This window comes from Rhinolophus sinicus, chromosome 1 (assembly GCF_057876585.1).
Source record: "Rhinolophus sinicus isolate RSI-liver-muscle chromosome 1, RSI-T2T, whole genome shotgun sequence".
Taxonomy (NCBI): Eukaryota; Metazoa; Chordata; class Mammalia; order Chiroptera; family Rhinolophidae; genus Rhinolophus; species Rhinolophus sinicus.
Genome location: NC_142501.1, coordinates 160,945,465 through 160,966,147, shown reverse-complemented (window position 1 = coordinate 160,966,147; position 20,683 = coordinate 160,945,465). Strand labels below are relative to the sequence as shown.

Genomic DNA, 20,683 nt, shown 5'->3' with positions numbered 1-20,683 from the left:
TAGCACCCCCAAAAACAAAACAAAAACAGAAACAAACAAACATTTAGTGATTACCAGAGGGTAAGAGGATGGGGGTAGTAGAAGAGGATAAAGGGGGTCAAATATATGATGATGGAAAGAGAACTGGCTCTGGATGGCGAACACACAGTGAAATATATAGATGATGTATTATAGAAATGTACACTTGAAACCTATAATTTTACTATCTAATGTCACCCCAATAAATTTAATAAAAATTAAAAATAAAATGTATATGGAAATTTAAAAAATTGATTTTAAAATGGGCAGAGCATCTGAACAGACATTTTTCCAAAGAAGGCACATGAAAAGATGCTCATTATAGGTGGTCAATAGGCTCATGAAAATATGCTCATTATAATTTATCGTCAGAGGAATGCAAATCAAACCACTGTGAGATAACATCCCACACCTGTTAGAATGGCTAGTATCAAAAAGAAGTAAATAACAAGTGTTGGAGAGGATATGGGGAAAAGAGAACCCTCGTGTACTTTTGGTGGTAATGTAAAGTGCTGCAACCATTATGAAAGCCAGTATGGAGGTTCCTCAAAAAATTAAAAATAGAAATATCATATGATCCAGCAATTCCAGTTCTGGGTATTTATTCAAAGCAAACAAAAACAATAATTCAAAAAGATATGTGCACCCCTATGTTCATAGCAGCATTATTTACAATAGCCAAGATATGGAAACAACCTAAGTATACAACGATGGATGAATGGATAACAATATGGTATATATATGTATGTATATATAAAATGAAATTACTCAGTCATAAAAAAGTAGGTGAGAACATGGATTGACCTGGAGGGTATTATGCTAAGTGAAATAAATCAGACAGAGAAAAGCAAATACTATATGATTTCATGTATATGTGGAGTCTACAAAAACAATACAAATGAACAACAAAATAAAACAAAATACAACTCATTGATACAAAGCATAGATTAGTGGTTTCCAGAGTGGTGGGGTTGGGGGGTGGGCAAAATGGGTGAAGAGGGTCAAGAGATACAAACTTCCAGTTATAAAATAAATAAGTCATTGACAGGTAATGTACAGCATGGTGACTATAGTCAGTAATATTGTGTTGTATATTTGAAAGTTGCTAAGAGAGTAAATCTTAAAAGTTTTCATCACAAGAAAAAAATTTTGTAACTTCCATTGGTGGTGGATGTAATTAGACTTCTTGTGGTGATTAAATCACAGTATATACAAGTATCAAATCATTAATATTTGTATCTGAAGCTAATATAATGTTATGTCGATTATACCATAATAAAAAATAAACAGAACTGAGTTTTAAACAAAAACATTCTGTTTTAATAACTGAAAGAGACAGAAAATTTTGGAACTGGACTGAGAGGATATTGATGGTATTGCTACCCAGTAAAAGGAGGATTAACAGAGCAGAATTGAAAACACTTACTGGAAAAGTAAACTAATTTTATATTTCGACCCAAGTTATTGAGACTGCTCAATCAAATTTGTTACATAATCTTACATAAATTGCTTGGCTAATGTCATTCTGCACCAAGAGGAAAGGGCTGGCATCTGTTTTGGTCCCCGCTATATTTCTATGCTCAGCATAGGGCCTGGCACATATCAGATGCTGGTTCAGTATTTGCTGAATGGGTAGCACGAATGATCTGTTTTTCTGATTACCACGTTTCTGTTTTCTAACTAGGAAGTTGCACACATTCCCAATGATAATTAAATTCTCTCTGAAAGCAATAATCTGTGAATGTATAATACTGTATTCAATTTGCGGCATCTTTTGAAAAATCTAGTTGTGCATTCCAGTATCAAAGAAATAATTAAAGTCACAGGGATTCTACCTTTTAATTGGAAACTAGTATTAGTCACTCTATAACTTTAACTTACTACCTAAATTGAGAAAAAAATAAGCAGAAAAATGTGGTTAGCAAATTAAACAAATACTTCATTTTATGTGTACAAGCTTCTTTTCAAATTGGTTCACTTTGCAATGGGGTACATACTGGCTTATTAAGAGTTGCCTATTGCTATTTAGAGTTTGAACTTCATGGTATTTTTATTACATTCAGAAATTTTTTTCCAAGAAAATCCAATAATTAATAGCATAAATAACAGTGGATTTCAGCCAGCACCAGAATGGGCAATACAATAGGCCATGGTGAAGCTATTATCTGTTCAAGTTCAATGTGAGCCAGGGATACACCCATTTGGGCAGTGGGGCAGGGATATGATCTTGGACATTTAATTACTGAGGCACTAACAGAAGCTTATCCTATAATGATCTTATTTGTAAAGTAATTCTGTGGCATGGACTCAAGGATGTTGTCATAGCAAAGTTCATAAGAAGCCATTTATATTCATTTTCTTTAATAACCTGTTAGGGGCCTATACTAAAAAAACAACATTTCTCTTTTTTATTTTTAATAATCTTTTTACTTTAGAATAATATGAGTACAGAGATATCCCATGTACCCCACAGATTTGAAGGGATTTTGGGGGGGATTCAGGTACATTGAAAGATGAAACTCAGAGATGAAACAAACTTCTAGCCCTTGTTTTGATAGACTGGGGATAAAATGATAGTAAAAATGGATGCAGCACTCTTCTTTGTTAAGGAATAAGGGAACTTCAAGAGCCCAGGCTGGGCCTTGGCAATGCTTAGCAGCTGTTTTTATTCTGGGAACCCTAGGCATTTGACCTGCGGGCCTTTCTTTCCCTTTGGATGCTGGGTTCAGCTCTTAATGAGTTTCATGAGAGAGAAAGATAAGTTTCTCTTACCCTACCTCCTCAGAGGAGGACACACATTCATCATATCTTCTTTCCTTTTACTGTTTCCTTTTACAATTATGCAGAATCAAAAAATAGTATTAAAACTAGAAATAGCAAAAAAACAAAACAAAAAAAAACTCCTCAAAACACTAACAGTTGTTGGTCATCACTGAAATGGAGGTCAGTATGTCCTTTCATAGCCACATTTCCAAATTTTCAATTAGCATACTGTCTCAGTTGCTTTTAGGAGCCCAGTCTGGATTAAATTCTGGATCAAGTTTCTTATTACTTAGCAAGACATAACTAGCAGCAGTACTAATGCAAATCTCTTCATTTTTCTGAGACTTGGGAGTTCTTAAGGAAGGTTTGGTGGAAAGTCAAGGGGATAAGTGAGTCTAGGATGAAGGCATAGCAAAGCACATGAGGTCCTGGACCAAGATATGAGGAAGTGAAAGGAGGCAGTTACCAACGAGGTAAACAGGGAGGTGTGAAGGGACAGGAGGGGTCATGAGGATAAAGTGCTATTTCAGTGTTGGCAGAACATTGAGAGGATTGGACAGTAGAGCAGCAGTAGAGAGAGGATTTTCATCATCTGTTACTACAACAGGACGTTCAAATGGGCTCTTCCAGTTGAAACAAAGTGGGCTGTGTACCCTCCTTCACTATCTAAAGTCCTCCAAGTGACTCTAGAACAAGGATCAGAAACTAAGACCCATGGACCAAATCTGGCCACCATTTGTTTTTGTAATTAAAGTTTTATTGGAACGCAGATGTGCTCATTCATTTATGTTGTATCTATGACTGCCTTCACACCACAGTGGCAGAGTTTGAAGAGTTACAACAGAGATTATAAAGACTGCAAAGCCTAAAATCTTCACTACCTGCCTCTTACAAAAAAAATGTATAGACCCCTGACTTAGCCACACACTACACTGTTAATGAAGGACTTGCAAAGAGGGTGGTTCCCATTTGATTCTTACACCATTAGCCCATTACCAGCTTTTTAAGAGGAGGCTAAGAACTCATGAATTCTCAGACACTGCACACATTTCTTTGGAGAATTAGTGTGCTACGTCTCCGTGATGGAAACAAAGGAGATGCTTTCCCCATCCCCATTCCCAAACTGAAGCCAAGAGAGGGAGACTTCAAAAGAATCACTTGGAGAGATTAACATATGCTTCCTGAAATTTGGATGACACAGAGACTGATTGCTGAGTCGTTCCTGAAAACAAAAATGTCTAAAAGAAAAAGACTTGTCAGAGGGCGAATGGTTCAAGTAAGGAGAAATGACCACAGTGGTGATGAAATGGACCTGATATAGTAACTGACCTACTCCCTTCTCCTCCCCTTCTTCTTCCTCATCCTTCTTCACAACTTTATTTTACCATAAAATTCACTCTTTGAAAGTATGTTACTCCGTGGATTTTACTATATTCATAGAGTGGTGAAACCATCACCGTTATCTAACTGTGGAATATTTTCCTCTCCCCTAAAAGAGACCCTGTACCCATTAGTAGTCACTCCTCATTCCTACCACCCCCAGCCCCGGTCAACCACTAATCTACTTTCTATCTATATAGATTTGCCTATTAGGGGCATTTCATATCACTGGAATTACATGATATGTTGCCTTTTTTTTTTTTTTTTTTTTTGGTCTGGCTTCATTCACTTAGCATAATGTTTTCAAGGTTCATCCATGTGATAGCATGAGTCTGTGCTTCCGTACTTTTTATGGCTAAATGATATTTCATTGTATGGATATACTATATTTTGTTTAGTCAGTCATCATTTGAGAGACATTTGCGTTGTTTCTTCTTTTTTGATATTATAAATAATGTGTTAAAATTTTTTGTTTGAATTTCTGTTTTCAATTCTCTTGGGTATATACCTGGGAGTAGAATTGCTGAGTCTTATGTAACTCTATGTTCATCCTTTTGAGTGACTGCCGGACTTTCCAAAGCTGCTACAGCATTGTACACTCCTACCAACAATGGGAATGCAGTGGATGAGAGTTGCAAACTCTCCACGTGGTGTCCATCACTTATTATTGTCCATCATTTTTATTATAGCCACCCTAGTGGGTATAAAGTGATATATGATTGTGGTTTTGATTTTCATTACACTAATGATATTGATGTTGAGCATCTTTTCATGTGTTTATTGGTCATTTATGTATTTTCTTTGAAGAAATGTATTCAGATCCTTTTGTCCATAGGTTTAAATTGAATCATTTATCTTTTTATTGTTAAGACCTGAAGGGCCTTAATCATACAGGCCTTCTGGGAAGAGTGAGGTCAAACCGCCAGGGAGCACCAAAATTCAGGGACTCAGAACTCATTGTGTGTGCTTGTCAGGAGACATCACCCTTGGTAAAGAGTTGTTGATGCGTCTCCTAAAAACGAATGAAAGCATTAAAGAGAATGAAAGCCAGAATTTGGGCTTACAACCCTGATATTTCAGTGGTGTCAATGTCAGGAGATTTCTTCTTTTCCCTGAACTTTGCCTGCCAACCCCCTCCCCTTCCCTACCTGCCAGAATGAGTGGCTAATTAACCAATTACAGAGGGAGGAGACAGAGGCAAGTAGCTCAAGGTGTAGGGGAGGGGAAGTGCTTAAATGGACTGAAAGAGAGAAGTTTTGATTTAGAGTTAATTGAACATTTTTATTAAATCAAAGTGAAGCTATTTGTTAACATCTGAGAATAACCACAAAAATAATGGGATGTGCCTAAAATTTCATTCAGAGATGGGAAAGACTGATTGAGCTCACTGGAGTCAAAGGCAGTGTGGGGAAATAAATGTTAAGGTCTTTTATAATGTCACCCACCTGACATGCCTGAGTCCAGCTTGTTTGATAGGCCATTTATAAGATTAGCACGCAATATAAAGGCATGACTGTGCATGTGCGTGGCAGGGAGGCACCCAGGCTGAATGAGTTAGAAAGTCAGAGAAGAGGATGAGTGTGAGAAGCTGGGAAGCTAGGATTTTGGCTGGACAGTCAGCTTTGATACTGCACTGCATCTATAGGATGGGAAGCAATGCGGTAGGAATGAAAACAGTGAGCGTGACGTCAAGGAAGCTGACAGGTGTCCCTGGAAGCTCACAGATGAAGACCACTGGAATGTGGGGTGACCCCTGTATAAACAGAGTAAGTGGGGTTGTTGATTAAGTGTTTTGGAGCTATAGTCTGGAAGCTTCAGTGAGGAGTATGCCAAGCACATCTCTTGGCTTCATTTTGGTTTGGGGTGGGAGAAAGGAAGGCCACTAATAGAGAGACTTGAGAAGAAAGAGGAAGTATATGGACAGTTATTGGAGTTTGGAAAGACATGATGAAAGAAGCTAGCAAGTGTCATTAATGGGAAGAAGCAAGGATAAGGGACAAGTTCAGGGGCAGAGATAAAGCTAAGGGGACAGGAAGGGCAGGATCTGAACAGGTCCCTGCAGAGGGGCCAGTGATTTTATGGATGAAGGAGATGGAGAAGGGACCAGGCAGACAAGGGAAGTGGAAACAATGGAGCTGCTCACAGAACTATCTGTTCCTAAATTTTCCATTTTAAATTTGACGCATTGGTGTCCCCAACCTGGTCATATGAATTATGACCCCATCAAGTTGGAAACCCCAAATACCAATGTTAATAAGAACTTGAGGTTTCTCTGACCAGTGCCTTTTTTATTGTGAAATTCTTCAATTTGAAAAAGGGACTTTCCAGTGGAAATAATAGACTGTAAATTGTTTACTTGGCAAAACACCATTAGACTAAGCTAAGGAACTTCATACACAAGGATATGATAACAGAGGTTTACCTGCCAAGTACTTTCAGAATGAAGTGGTAGGGAAATTTTTCCTGACTTGTAAAGCAAAGAAAATGTTCTGAAAAAGACTGTATTTTATACTTAAGGGAAAAACAGCTATGAAAAGTAGGAGCAAACAAGTTGGCCAATTAATGAATACACTGCGTGGGAATCGAGGAAAAGACTAGTTGAAATAGTTTTAAGTTGTTAGTCAAAGATTTATCCTTAATATTGGAACAAATAGGAAAAAAAAACAAAAAAAAAAAACCCCAAACTTTTCAGGGCTGCTTTTTTATATTTATTTCCCTCATTTTCCTTCCATGTTGCTGAGAAGAGACACAAGGAAAAGGGGAGTGGGGACTGATAATTAAAGCACAAAAATACTTAGATGACATGTTATGAAGTACATAGGAAGTTTATAAAAGTTTGCTTCTGCTGCATTTTTAAGTTTTATTCTTTTCCAGTCAAAGTGTGCTTATTGAATGTTGATCTTTCATCTCATACAGTGCCAAGCGCTACACATGATGCAGTGAAGGTATCGGCATGATTCTTACTTTTATGGAGTTTACACTCAGGAAAATGAGACTAACCACATAAGGTGCCACAAAGAGAGAACAATACGAGAGGCTTTGAAATAAATTACCTAATTGAATATGACATGCATATTGACAGAAATGACAGATAACACTTTCATGGTTACAGCAATTGTTAGATTATAATATGATGAAGAATGCGTCTTCTTACAAGATGCTATTTTGTAACAACTGCAACAAATTTGCCCTTGACCATGTCTGCTAAATGCACATTCTCATTCAAAGGCAGGCAATCCATCAGAATATTTCCGACTTTGCTCCATGGAATGGTAGTGTCCTGAGATGCCTTGAGAAAAAGACTTTTGTGGTCACATTTGAGAAATGTGACATACTATGTCTCCTTCTTTGGGAATTATAGTCACACTTGAATATTAAAGGCTCTGAGAAATCCTGCAGCAAAGAACTCCTGTTAAAACTGTATAATCCTACAAATCCCAAACTTATTTCATTAGAGAACTTATAATCACTGAACCCACTTTGGTAAATGCCATGTTAAAGGATACACATGAGATACTCAGGATTTGATAAACTGGAAAAGCAAACAAAGTGAAATTAATTTCCACCAGAACGAAGGGTTTATTTACCAACATTCTGAATAAAAGCGAAGGCCACAGTGGCCGAGATGCAGCAGAGTCATAGGAAATAAAATAAGAATCCAGGTGCCGTCAGGAATAACACAGATTTTTACTGTGGAAGTCTTAAACAGTATACCACATAGAAGTTTTCCCAATGATTTTCTCTATATATTCTTTTCATTCTCTAAATGTCTACATTCATCCAGACATTGAAATATCAGTCCTGCTCTAGTCACATACATGTTTCTTCTACCATCTTTCTGCTTACCCCTATCTGCTTCCTTCTTCACGCCAGCTCTTAAAACATGAAGTATCAAGGAGTTAGTCTGAAAAAAGTGTATAAGACCTTTTAAGAGAACAATTTAAAATCATGTTAAATGACATATGAGAATACTGACATATACGGAGAGGTGTTCCATATTCCTGGATAGGAGAAGGTATTATTATAAGGATTTGAATTATCTTAAGGTAATCGATAAATCCAGTGCAGTTCTAGCAAATTTATTTGAGAAACTTAATAAAGTTATCCTAAAATTTGGGAAAATAAAGATCTATAAAAGTTGCTAAATCAACTTTGGAAAATATGACAGATAATAGGAATACCTAAAAGCGATATTCATGACAACAGTGAAAGACAAAAAGTCCAGTGCAACAAAATATAGGGAAAAGACTATAATAGAAATAATAAAGTCCACAAACACTGCATATGAATATTTGTTATCTGACAAAGGTTAACTTCACAATCACTGGGGAAATTATGGAATGTTTCCAAATGAATTTGGGGATAATAGCTCACTATACAGAGAAAAAGTTGGATACTGGTTTTACACCATATAAAGATGAACTCCAGATGGATTGAAGTCATAAATATGAAATAAAACCATAGAGCTAATAGTTGAAAGCATAGGGTAACTTTTCTGTAAGTTGGGAGATGAAAAAAATATTTTAAAACAAGGGCCTAAAAGCACAAGCTGTAGGGTAAAATGTTGGTGGAACTGACCGTATTAACTCTTCTGTGAAGGACACCACAGACCAAGTTTATAGACAACAAATTGAGTTGATGTAGTCAGTCGACGTCATCCACCATGGGCATTGGTCAGGGTGGGGAAGGCTGAACATGAAATCTGGAGGAACAGAGAATATCCAACACACTTCTTTTCCTCATTTTCCTTTATTCTCATATATATGTATACGTATATGTGTTGATTTAATTTTTATTACAGAAATTTTATAACTAGGTGAGGTGATAGTTTGACTATTTTGCCTATTTTTTTTTTTACAATTTTGGTTGCAATCGAAGAGTGTGCCAATGATAGTAGCAATTCAGTCAGCAGCTGTGATCAGATCTCTCACAGGGCAACTACTTTGGAGTCATGAACCTTAACTTTGTAGGTTCAAAATGTCTACAGTAAGAGTGCTGCAGCCCCTTGCCCCGAGGCGGCCTCCCACTGCTACTTGAATTTGCCGGCACCTCTAAGCCTCAGGTAGTTAGGATCTTGCGGAGCCCTGCTGCTTGCCCCCATGAAAGTTGACTTACTGGTGTCCTTGCTGTGTTTGATAGTGACCATCATTTGGTACTGCCCTGCTCTAAGTTGTACTGAATCGGTGCTGCCCATCACTGAATCCAGGCCAGTCTCTGACCCCTGTGTCTGTGTCACACTCCTATCTTTTATCCAAAGCGGCATGGCCTTATGTTTCTAACATCGTAGAGACTTTTGTGCCAATCAGCTCTCAAGTGTTGATGTGAGTCCAAGAGGTCTGGGTCAGAGAACAAATTCAGTGCTCAGATATGCATTCCCCTTCATGCCAAAGACTGATGTATTGTTATTGAACAAATTTAGGTCTTTATTGTCTTTTTCCTGAAAATGGGTTCTTTCCTAAAAGTGCCTTCTTTAGCAGATAGTCAGCATGTATCTGAATAAGGCTGAATACAGGTGTAGGCTCAGCTGCTGTCACCTGATTCTCCATCTTTATCCCACCCAACACATACACAAATTCTGATATGTTGATAGTTTTCTGGAAAACATTTTAAGGACACTTCTGAATCACAATTTTATCCAATGTGTCAATTTTGCTGGGAAAGCCCTGCGTTTTATTCCCGTGTACCTTTCCAATCATATTTTTGTTTTCTACTTTTATCCATGAATATTATAATTCTTATGTTGTTATATAGTTTTTATAACAATTCTTTACAACAATTCTTTCAATTGTTATATAATTGTTATATCATCAAATAATTGTAGCATACCAACCCTATCATTCCCCTATTATTGGCCCTTTGTTTTCCTCTGTTTGTTGTATGTTACTCAGGATAAACTAGGTTATGCTATTATAACAAACACCTACAAAATATAAGTGGTATGAAAGACAAAGGTTTATTTCTTGCTAATGCAAAGTCATCTGTGGCTCTAGATGGCTCTTCAGGGCACCTGCCCTCCATGCAATGGCTCAGATATCTAAGCTGCTTTGATCCTGTGTTTTTCCTTTCTGAATAAGAAGTTTCCTCTGCAATCACAGAGGTCAGGGAAGAGGGTGGAGGGTCCACATGGACTTTCACTGCCGTGATCTAGAAGTAACACACTTTCACTTCCTTCACAGCCCACTGGTCAGAATTAGTCACTTGGCCCTCTCTGACTCCAAGTGGACTGAGCACATAGGGAGCCAACAGACCAGGGGGCTGAGCAGGGAGGGTGCTAATGAACTGTTTGGTGAGCATTACCGTCTTTGCCATGGGTTGTTTATAAAACCCCCATTTTTTCAGACTTTCATATTTGCATTTATTTTTCCAACTTTATTGAAGTATAATGGACATTTAGCATTGTGTAAGTTTATTTATCATTGTTTGATTTATTTCACTTAGTATAATGCTTTCAATTTTCATTCACACTGTCACAAATGATAGGATTTCCTTCTTTCTTGTTTTTCATGGCCAAATACCATTCAATTATATCATATCCATATAAAACATCTTCTTTAACCCATCATCTGTTGATTGACACTTGGGTAGTTTCCATTTCTTGGCAATTGTGAATAATGCTGCAGTAAACAGGAGGAGACAGATAACTTCAAGATTCTGTTTTCATTTCCTTCAGCTATATACTCAGAAGTAAGATTGCTGGATAATATGGTAGTTCTAGTTTTACATTTTTGAGAAACCTCCATACTGTTCTCCCTAGTGGCAGTACCAATTTACATTCCCACCAATAGAGCACAAGGATTACCTTGGCTTCATACCCTCACTAATACTCGTTATCTCTTGTCTTTTTGATGATAGCCATTTTAACAAGTGTAGGGTGACATCTCAATGTGGTTTTGATGTGCATTTCCCTGATGATTAATGATGTTGAACACCTTTTCATATACCTGTTGGCCATTCGTATATCTTCTTTGGAAAAAATGTCTAATTCAATTCCTCTACCCATTTTATAATCGAATTATTTTTTGCTATTGTATGAGTTCTTTAAATATTTTTGGATACTGACATCTTATCAGATACATGATTTGAAAATATTTTCTCCCATTCTATAAGTTGCCTTTTCATTTTGATGGTTGTTTCTTTTTGTTGATTGTTTCTTTTGTTGTTCAGAAGATTGTTTAGTTTGAGGTAGTTCCACTTGTTTATATTTTGCTTTCGTTGCTTGTGTTTTTGGTATATATGACCACATTGGACAACAATTTTAAGCATCAGATGAGATTCTCAAATAGTTATTTATGGTACAAGGAGAAAAGAAGCCAACAAAACAAGCAAAGTGGAATAAGGAGTATATATGCGTAAGTGTAATGAAGTTCCATAGAGTACTTACCTCTAGGGTAATGAGCCCTGTGATATTTTATAAAACCGATTTTAGGAAAAATTGAGGTTACGAATGATCTCAGATGCCTTATTTCCTTATGTTCAGTTTTTACTGGGGTCATTTCCTGTGTGTATTAAGTAAATAGCCTCTCTCCACATAGTGGTGTTTGGTTCTCACACTCTGTCAGGCTTCTTCTAACAGGACAAGGAAGGAGAGAAGTGATGCCAAAGTAAGGGAAATGACCTTCTGTTATCATTGGTATTACATGGTGGGAAAGATTCACTGATTTCTAATTGCACATAACACACTGTAATTTTCAAGGATTTAATGTAGATGTTTCAAGCACTCTCAGAATGGCTCTGTGGTCTTCTGATCTCAAAAAAATAAAAACTAGTTTTTAAAGTGCCATACTCAACAAAACAATGTAGTATGAATATTGACTTGAAGCTCAAGAAGTACAGACATTAATTGTCATAGTTTTTAAGAATGATTAGTGATAATGGGAAAACATTTATTATGTAATATAAAAAGAGTAGCATACAATCTAGTGTCTTAGAGCAAGTCACTCAAATCTCTCCAATCATAATTTTTCCCATGAAAAGAATGTTTATGACCATATAAAGTTAATATAGAGCTATTTATCATACTGTCTCTTACAACACCACCACGAAAAGTTCAGAAGAAAGAAAATTGCTCTCATTTTTTTTTTTTTTTTACTTAATGAGCATTCTGCAGTGTCTGGATCTAACTACAAATCTATTTATTCCTCCTTAATGTCCTAACTGTTTTTATAAGAAGGTGCAGATTGTGGTGATGAAGAGACTCTAAAGCCATACTGCCTGGGTTTGAATCCTGGCCTAACTGTTTACTTGCTGGAAATCATTGGCAAATTATTTAAGCTCTTAAATTTAACTTACTTAAGCTTAAATTCTGAGATTACTCATATGTAAAATAGTGGTGCTAAAACTTTCCTCCTAGGGTCGTTAAGAGAATCAAGTAAGTGTATGCAAACACTTCGAAAAGTAAGTGATACATCATAAGCTTTGATTAAATTTTAACTTTTAAAATAATGACTGTTCAATCATGCATCTTTATGAAGTTCTAGTTCATCAGTTTCTAAAATGAGTCCCAGTGTTCCCTGCCTCTTTTTATTCATGCTCATGTATGAAGGTTGGACAATTAAGTTCATGAACTTTCCACCACGTAAGTGCACATATAACCCATTCCCTTTAGTGTGGGCTGGACCTAGAGGCTTGCTTATAATTAATATAATATGAAGAAAGTGATGTGATGTCACTTCTAAGAGTAGGTGACTTTTCTCTGTCTCTGTCTGTCTCTCTCTTTTCACTTGTTTATTCTCATTAAATCAAATTGTCATACTGTGAGCTGCCCTATGGAGAGGCCCACATGGCAAGAAACTGGGTGTCCTCTGTCCAACAGCCAGTGAGGAACTGAAGCCCTCAGTCCAACAGCCATCAGGAACTGAATCCTGCCAACAACCATGTAAGCAAGCTGGAAAGAGAGCTCTTTCTTATTCAAGTCTTGAGGCAATTGCAGCCCCTCTGACACCTTAACTGGAACCAGGTGAGAGACACTGAGCCAGAGGACCCACGAAGCTGCCCTTGGATTCCGGACCCACAGAAACTGTGACACGGTGTTTGCTATGTTAATCCCCAAAGTTTGGGATAATTTGTCATGCCGTTCTAAATAGCTAACACATATTTGGTGGTAGAAGTGTGGTGCCTTCATCACAAATACTTAAAAATTTTGAGCTGCTTTGGGACCAGGCAGTGGGAGGAGGCTGCAAAGAGATTGAGGAGCATGATACAGGAAGCCTAGGTCGCCTGCAACAAACTGGGAGTAGAAATCTGGACCTTGAGGATGCTGCCTGTGAGGGCTTAAAAGGAAGTGAGAAACATTTTTACTGGAAACTGGAGGAAGGGGAATCCTTGTTCTATATTGGCAAAAATTTTAGCAATACTGTCATCTGTGCTTACATGGAAAACAAAGTGCCAAAAGAACTTGATAATCTAGCTAAGGAGATTTCCAAGAAGAGTGTTGAAGGTACTGCCGAGTATTTTCTTGCTGCTTATAATAAAAGGCAAGGAGGAAAGTGAGAACTTGGGGAAAGATCTATTAAACAGAAAGGAGCCAGAACTTGAGGGTTTTGACGATTCTCCTTCTCCTTTCTACAGACCAAAAAAAAAAAAAAAAAAAAAAAAAAAAAAAAATTCTAAAATTAAGATAAAGCCCAAAAAGTTACTGTATAACATTTTGTTCAGACCTCAGAAAGACCAAAGGACCAGATTATCATTCAGTCTACAAAGCGCCCTTTAAAAAGATTAAGGACAAATCTGACAGATCTTCTCAAACAATAGGGTCTGTGGGAAGCTTAGAATATTGTCTCTCAGCCTTCTCAGCAGGAGCCCAGTGTGAAGAGCTGATTTAGAAGAGATTTATGGGTACAGCATTTGTCTAATGGTGTGAACACCAGTGAGTTTCACAGAAGCCCCACAAAGGTTTTGAGAAAACTATACCAACAGAAACAGTGCTGGCTTGTACTGAAAAGGACAGAGACAGGACAAAATAAAAAGAGGAGTTGGACCTCCAAAATTCTACCGGCAAGAAGCAGGCTGAGAAAGTTATTCAGCCAAACACTGTGCAACCTTTCATGAAAAAGGAAGAATAACTCAGAGGGTGGAATAATAGCCCAGAGAGTGGAGCTGAGAGCCATGGAGAATTAACCCCAGGCTTTGAAAACGAATGGAGGAAATTCCAAGCTCCCCCTGCTGAATTTCAAAATCGCTATGAGCAGTGACTCCTTTGTGTATCCCATTTCCCCCTTTTTTTGAGCAGAAGTATCTATAGCAATTTCCCTATGCACTTGCAGGACCATTGTATTTTGAGTGTATGTGCAGCAGATAACTATCTCTTTGTTTCACTGATTTACAGAATGAGAGGAACTGTGCTAAAAGGAGCTGTATTTAAGGAGATATATGGAAGGAGCCTCATTCAGACCTGGGCCTTATTTAGATGAGAAGATTATGGATTTTCACACCCGTACTCACTACCATCTAGCCTTTCTCTTTTACTCGTATATTCTCATTTACTTAAGCATTTTTTGAGTTCCTACTGTTTACCAGTCTCTGAGTTACATGTAGGGTATTCAAAGTTAAATAAGGCAGGGTTCCTTACCTTAAGTCTGGTGGGAAAGACAAGAGAGGTAAACCCAAGATACCACCATGGGGAAATATGTACTACGTAGTAATATACCCGTAATGCAAGGGGAGCAGAATGATAGCATCCAAATCAAGGAAGCCAGAGAAGGAGTCCTAATGAGGGTATAACTGAGCCAAGTCCTGAAGGACAAGTACAAGTTATCTGGGTTGAACTGTACGACGTTACCATTCTTGTAGTTTGGAAATGATTATTGGTAATTTAATATGGTCCAACCTGAAAGGTAGGTGGGGAGTATTCTAAACAGAGAACTTCAATTTAACATGATAAATTGAGCACAAATAAGTTTATCAACAATAGGACTTTTTCTTCTAGGACAAGTTAGTCATTCCTGCTTTTGAAGTTACTGGCTTCGTGGCTCAAGACATTTCCTCCCAGATTTTGGAGAAGCCGTTGGGTGAAATGGCCCGAGCCGTATGTGGGCATGGGTCAGGGTAACTTGCTTTTTGTCCATCTTTATTGTTATTTTGATGTTGACGGGAGACAGCTGCGTACTTTTTATGCACAGGAGGCACATTAGTCTTGGGAGAAAGAAGAGTTCCAAGGAAAAGCTGCCATCCTGGGGAGGCTGATGAATAAGCCATTCCAAAAAGTCCACCATATAATTATGTGCCATGATCATTAGCCAGCTCCTGATAATTCCATCGTAGTATGGCTGCAGGGAAGCTGAAGGTAGGTAAAGTGACGATCACTGAGTTTCACCAGTGCTCAAGAACACGAATCACACATGGATTTGGACTAATGATGTTTTTGGAGTTGCTTTGTGTAATTAATTCTCATTAAATATTTTGTATATTGGTAAGTTAACAGCTTGGTTTGACTTAAGAAAAATGTAATGAGCACACTGGGTTTTTGTTTTTGTTGTTGTTTGTTTTGGATTTTGCTTGTGAGTAGTTAAACAATAAAAGAAAATGGATGGTTTCATTTAAAAAAAGGTGAGCAAAAAATGCAGGAAGCAGGAGGATACCATGTTTTCCCAAAAATAAGACCTACCCCGAAAATAAGCCCCAGCTAAGATCATCAGCCAGACAGACGCATTTAGTACGTTATGACAATGTTCCAGAAGAAGATGACATGACTGTATTAGAATAAATGTAGATTGTTGTACACGAAAAAAAAAGACATCCCCTGAAAATACGCCCTAATGTGTTTTTTGGAGCAAAAATTAATATAAGACCCAGTTTTATTTTCGGGGAAACACGGTATATACCTATATCTATATATCTCTATCTGGTCATCTATCTATATATATTATCTATGTATTTATCTATCTATCTATCTATCTATCATCTATCTATGTCTATCTATATCTGTATATCTATATCTACATATCTATAGCTATATGTCTATATCTATATCTATATCATCTATATTTATATCTATAAAGCAAAAGGGGGCCTAGATAATAAAAAAGTTTGGAACCACTGACAAGGAGAAAAAAATCTGTACCTGCCTTGGTCCTCTGGGGAGGTGGGCTTCCCAGTTCCTTGGGGACTGAGCTCATAGATTTCAGGGGTGAAGACATCCCTCTTTTCCTCACCTCCCCTCTCCCCTTTTTTTTTGTAATTTCAACTTTATTTAGCCAATGTGTTCAATTCCAGTGTTGTGGTAGAAATGCCTGAAGAACTGTCAACATTTGATTTGGCTCAAGCATCGTTGGCTGTCTCCCAGCCTGGAAATAAAAAGTACTGATTCTGCATGACGCTGGCCTCAGGCCACACTGGAAGTCACAGAGCAAGAAGGTCCTGGCTCAGGGAAGGGAGAGGAGCTACCCAGGCCTGTTCTGGGCCCCAGGTGACAAACACTGCCCCTCCTGCAGTAGTGATGGGACCCATCCAGCAGAGATTAGAAATCTTCAAATTCCACTAAAATGACATTAAAGAAATTATTTAAAAGGCACAAGCCCAAGAACAAAGATATTGAGAAGAAAAGACAGGTATATAACAAATGGCCAAGTGGTAACTGACTTAGTAGACCAGAGAAAGTGGAATCTTGTTTGAAAATGAAGGAACTCTTGAAGAGGGATAATTCATTGCATAAAACCCCACACAACTGATGTGCAAAAAAGACACACATCAAGGCATATCATCATCTGAACCCTGAGTCACATAGGAGATCTTTAAACCTCTCAGAGAGAAAAAAAAATGGTTACGTGCAAATATCAGTAATTAGAATCATATCAAATTTGTTCATACCCACCCGGGGCTGGAAGAAAAGAGAGCAATGAATTAAACTTATGAGGAATACAATTCCAACCTATAATTTGATACTCATACAATCAATCAAACAAAAAGCTATAATTAAGCCATTTTCGGTTCTCGGTCTCAAAAAAATTTCCTTCCTTATTAGAAAGCTACTGGAGTGTGTGCCCCAACAAAAGGAGGGAGTAATCAGTGGATCCAGCATGGGAAAAGGTGAAAAAAAATCCTAGAATGACTAGTGTACAGCAACCAGTCTAGTAGATTGGAACAGGCTGATGGAGGGCTCAGGAGAGATGTATTGAAGAGAAAGGTGAAATTTATTATCTGATGTGTTTGAAATTATTGAATGGAGAACAACATTTTTTAGAAAAATTGGGGATTAATAAGTGATAGGTACATAGAAAACCAAGAAAATGAATTTTAAAAAGATAATTATTAACTCTGGAAAAACAAAACAGGATAGATATTGTAATCAAAGTATCCTACATGGACCTTCTGTGACTAAAATTTAAAGTCAGAATAATATAACCATTAAATATTGAGCTAAACAAATTCATAACTAATTAGGCGGTCAGGACACAGAAAATGTGTGTGTTTGTGTGTGTATGCACATACGTGTGTAAGAAAGCTAAATCTTTATCATATATAGTTAGAAATCAATAAATAATAAGCAATAATAAAATTTTTTTAAAAATCAAGAACTAACGATATAAGCACATTATTAGAAATGTGGAGCCAAATAAGAGAAGACATGATAAAAATAGTAAATTTTTGTTGTTTCTGGGGAGTGGGATATAAGGGCAAGAAGGATGAAGCTGGAAACTTATTATAAGTCTTGTAAGAACTATTTCACTTCTCTAAACTATGTACATTTTAAAATTTGAATATAAAAGAAAGGTAATCCCAATCAGTAGGAACAGGCCTGCATAAAATATTCTAACTCTTCCAAGGAACTGTGTTATGCCTGTAGTGGAGGTTAGATGACAGAGGAGATGACAGTCAGGAGTCCCACTTAGGGCCATCTGCTGAGCTCAGAACTTTAGACTTTATCTTGAAAAATATGAAGGAGCTGCCAAAAGATTTTAAATATGGGAGTGACCTGGACATGGTTATTTTAGAAAAATTAGTCATCAAGAGTCAATGAAAGAAAAATGACTCTATTGCCCCGATGATCTTGACAGGCGATGTACAGGGCTTGAGAGAGGTGCTTCCCTAGGATGGTGATAACTGTGTCCTCAGAAGGTGGTTATTCAGAGGTTGGCTGGGTGAGCTAGTGCTATGAAAAGCACCAGCACTGAAACTGTTTTTCTCCTGTGGGAAGTTTATATTCTCACTTTGGCAGAAAGGTTCTGGTGTTCTCACCTGAAATGGGTTTATGTTTTTTGTTGTTGTTGATGTTTTAAATAACTTCTGCTCAGAGATCCAGGCCAACCTTACTGGCAGCATTAGCTGTAGTGTGGAAGATGAATGTTTGAAAATCACACAGGCAGCATCTCCTGTCATTATTGTTCAGCTTCAGCTTCAGGTGTACAGTGCAGTGATCAGGCATCTACACCATCCCTGAGGTGGTTCTGTCTACATCTTTGATCAATACCTAAAATTTTAGATTTTTATCTGATGATAATAAAAATATTGATTATAATAATATTCAATATCTGGAAGATAAAGCCTTACACTTGATATTGCTCTGTTAATTTGAATGAGCTTTGAAATAAGGTGGAACAAATTACATGGGATTTTCACCAAGAGCACTTTTTTTGGTTCAGAAGACATTTCTTTATAAGCCACTTGTAATAGAAACAAAGATTTAAAGAAGGCTAGAGTGTACACAGCTTCCCAGTACAGGACAAGGGGAGAATTTTTTATAATTGTGCTAAGATTTAAAGGGAAGAGTAAGGTGAGTCAGAGATGGAGCTAGGCTCACACATATTGCTTGAAGTTTGGCTTCTGTGCAGGTCTAATTGTTTATTGAATCTTTAGAAATTTACACTTAGAATTTTGGCACAGGCAAATTGAACATGTGTTCCCTACTCTGAACTTTAAGTAAATAAATGATCAGAAACAGTGCAATTTTTATAATTATTTTCATGTGCTATAATCAAATGATTGGATGTGTTTTGAGCATTTATCTACTTATTCAAAGGTTTACATGCGAATATAGCTGAACCATGCATGAAAACTCTGAGAAACTATGTTTTTCTAGGCCCATGAAGTTTTGGAGGCAAGATCAAATAGATGTATCACCAAAATGGAACTCCGTACCAATGAACACACACAAGAAATGTTGAAAATGGGAACAATACTTGGAGATAAAGAGTGAACAGCCTAAGACTAGTCGAGTCAAAGTCTAGGAAAATAACGATGTGGTGTGGCAGAATATTGGAAATGTGTATTTAGTGAGCTGGGATTGGTTTGGATAGTGCACATCAGGCCTACGACCGGCATTAAGAACAAGCTGCCTGTGATGCAAATCAGATCTCAGGGCTCACTAGGCCCGTCTGCAGCGGAGGAATAGCAGCCACGTGTTGTTTGCACAGCATCTTCCTCTCTTTTAATTACCACTTTAGATCCTCTTGCTCTCAGCTGTCTCTCCTTGCGGTTCTGCGCAGGATCCGACGGCTTCACATGGGACCACTCTGACAGGGCCTCGCTTCCTGCTGCCACCCTTCACCGCTTTCTTGCTTTCCACTCTTGAGTTACATGGCACAAATAAAATTCCCTTTCACAACTAAGCTAAAAGGGTTTTATCGCTTATAATTGTGAGTACGGGCTAACACGAGTTATCTTAATCCTCACTCAAATCCGAGAAGTGGATATTATTCCCTCCGTTTTCTAGATGAAGAAACTGAGAAGCGGCAAAGGTAAGTCGTTCGGGCCAAGTTCACCTGGCTCTTAAGAAACAGAGATGGAATTTGAACTAGATCTGTCTCAGCTCATTATTATCCCCTTATAGTCTGTTGCGTTTCAAATATTGATGAGATAAATGACTGAAATTGCATGTATGGGGTTTTTTATTACGATAAAGCAATTATCCTATTTAATAAAATTCAAATTTAAAAAGAGCAAGGAGTGACTCAGTAGAAACAAATAATTGTGTAACAGGAGCAAGAATGAAGTGAGAGTCAGGAAATGTGAGTTTCAGCCCTCCTTCTGCCACTAATTAGCTATGCAACCTCAGGTAATTTCCTTAAAGTCATAGAGTTCAGACCAGAAAGAGACCTCAGACTGAGTTTTGTTCACTATGCTGCTTACCCTTAGGAAGCTGGGACCCCGAGAGTTTCAGTTAAAGTTTGGCCAGTATTGTGGCAAAGAGTGGTGGTGTCATTTGGAAACATTAGTGCCTAAGATGATTAACCTTAGGAGACAAAGTTTGTGCCCTCAAGCCTCTCTGCCACCACATTCGTCTTTCCTCCTTAATCTCCTTCTACTCTCAGACTTACTCAGTTGTGCAATTCTGTACCATAGGGGAAATTTTTTCTTAATTCCATCTAAGTACTAATACAGACTTTCCTTTCATGCTTTCATTCCCCAAGTGAGTTATATTGAATAAGACCCTTCCAGATACAGTAAAATAGCAAACACCTATATAGTTTCACTGTGTGCCACACACTGAATATATGTAACAGCATATTATATATAAATAATTATATAAATAATTATATATATATATATATATATATATATATATATATATATATATATATATATATCC

The 20,683-nt window shown here is 37.4% G+C and overlaps 1 long non-coding RNA gene across 1 annotated transcript; it reads left to right on the top strand.

The window, feature by feature from the left end:
* The first annotated feature begins 5,341 nt into the window (after nt 1-5,341).
* On the top strand, nt 5,342-20,571 carry LOC109440090 (uncharacterized). The gene is made up of 3 exons (XR_012493679.2): nt 5,342-13,036; nt 15,086-15,442; nt 16,372-20,571. It is a non-coding gene; the product is annotated as an uncharacterized LOC109440090 (long non-coding RNA).
* The last annotated feature ends 112 nt before the right edge of the window (nt 20,572-20,683 follow it).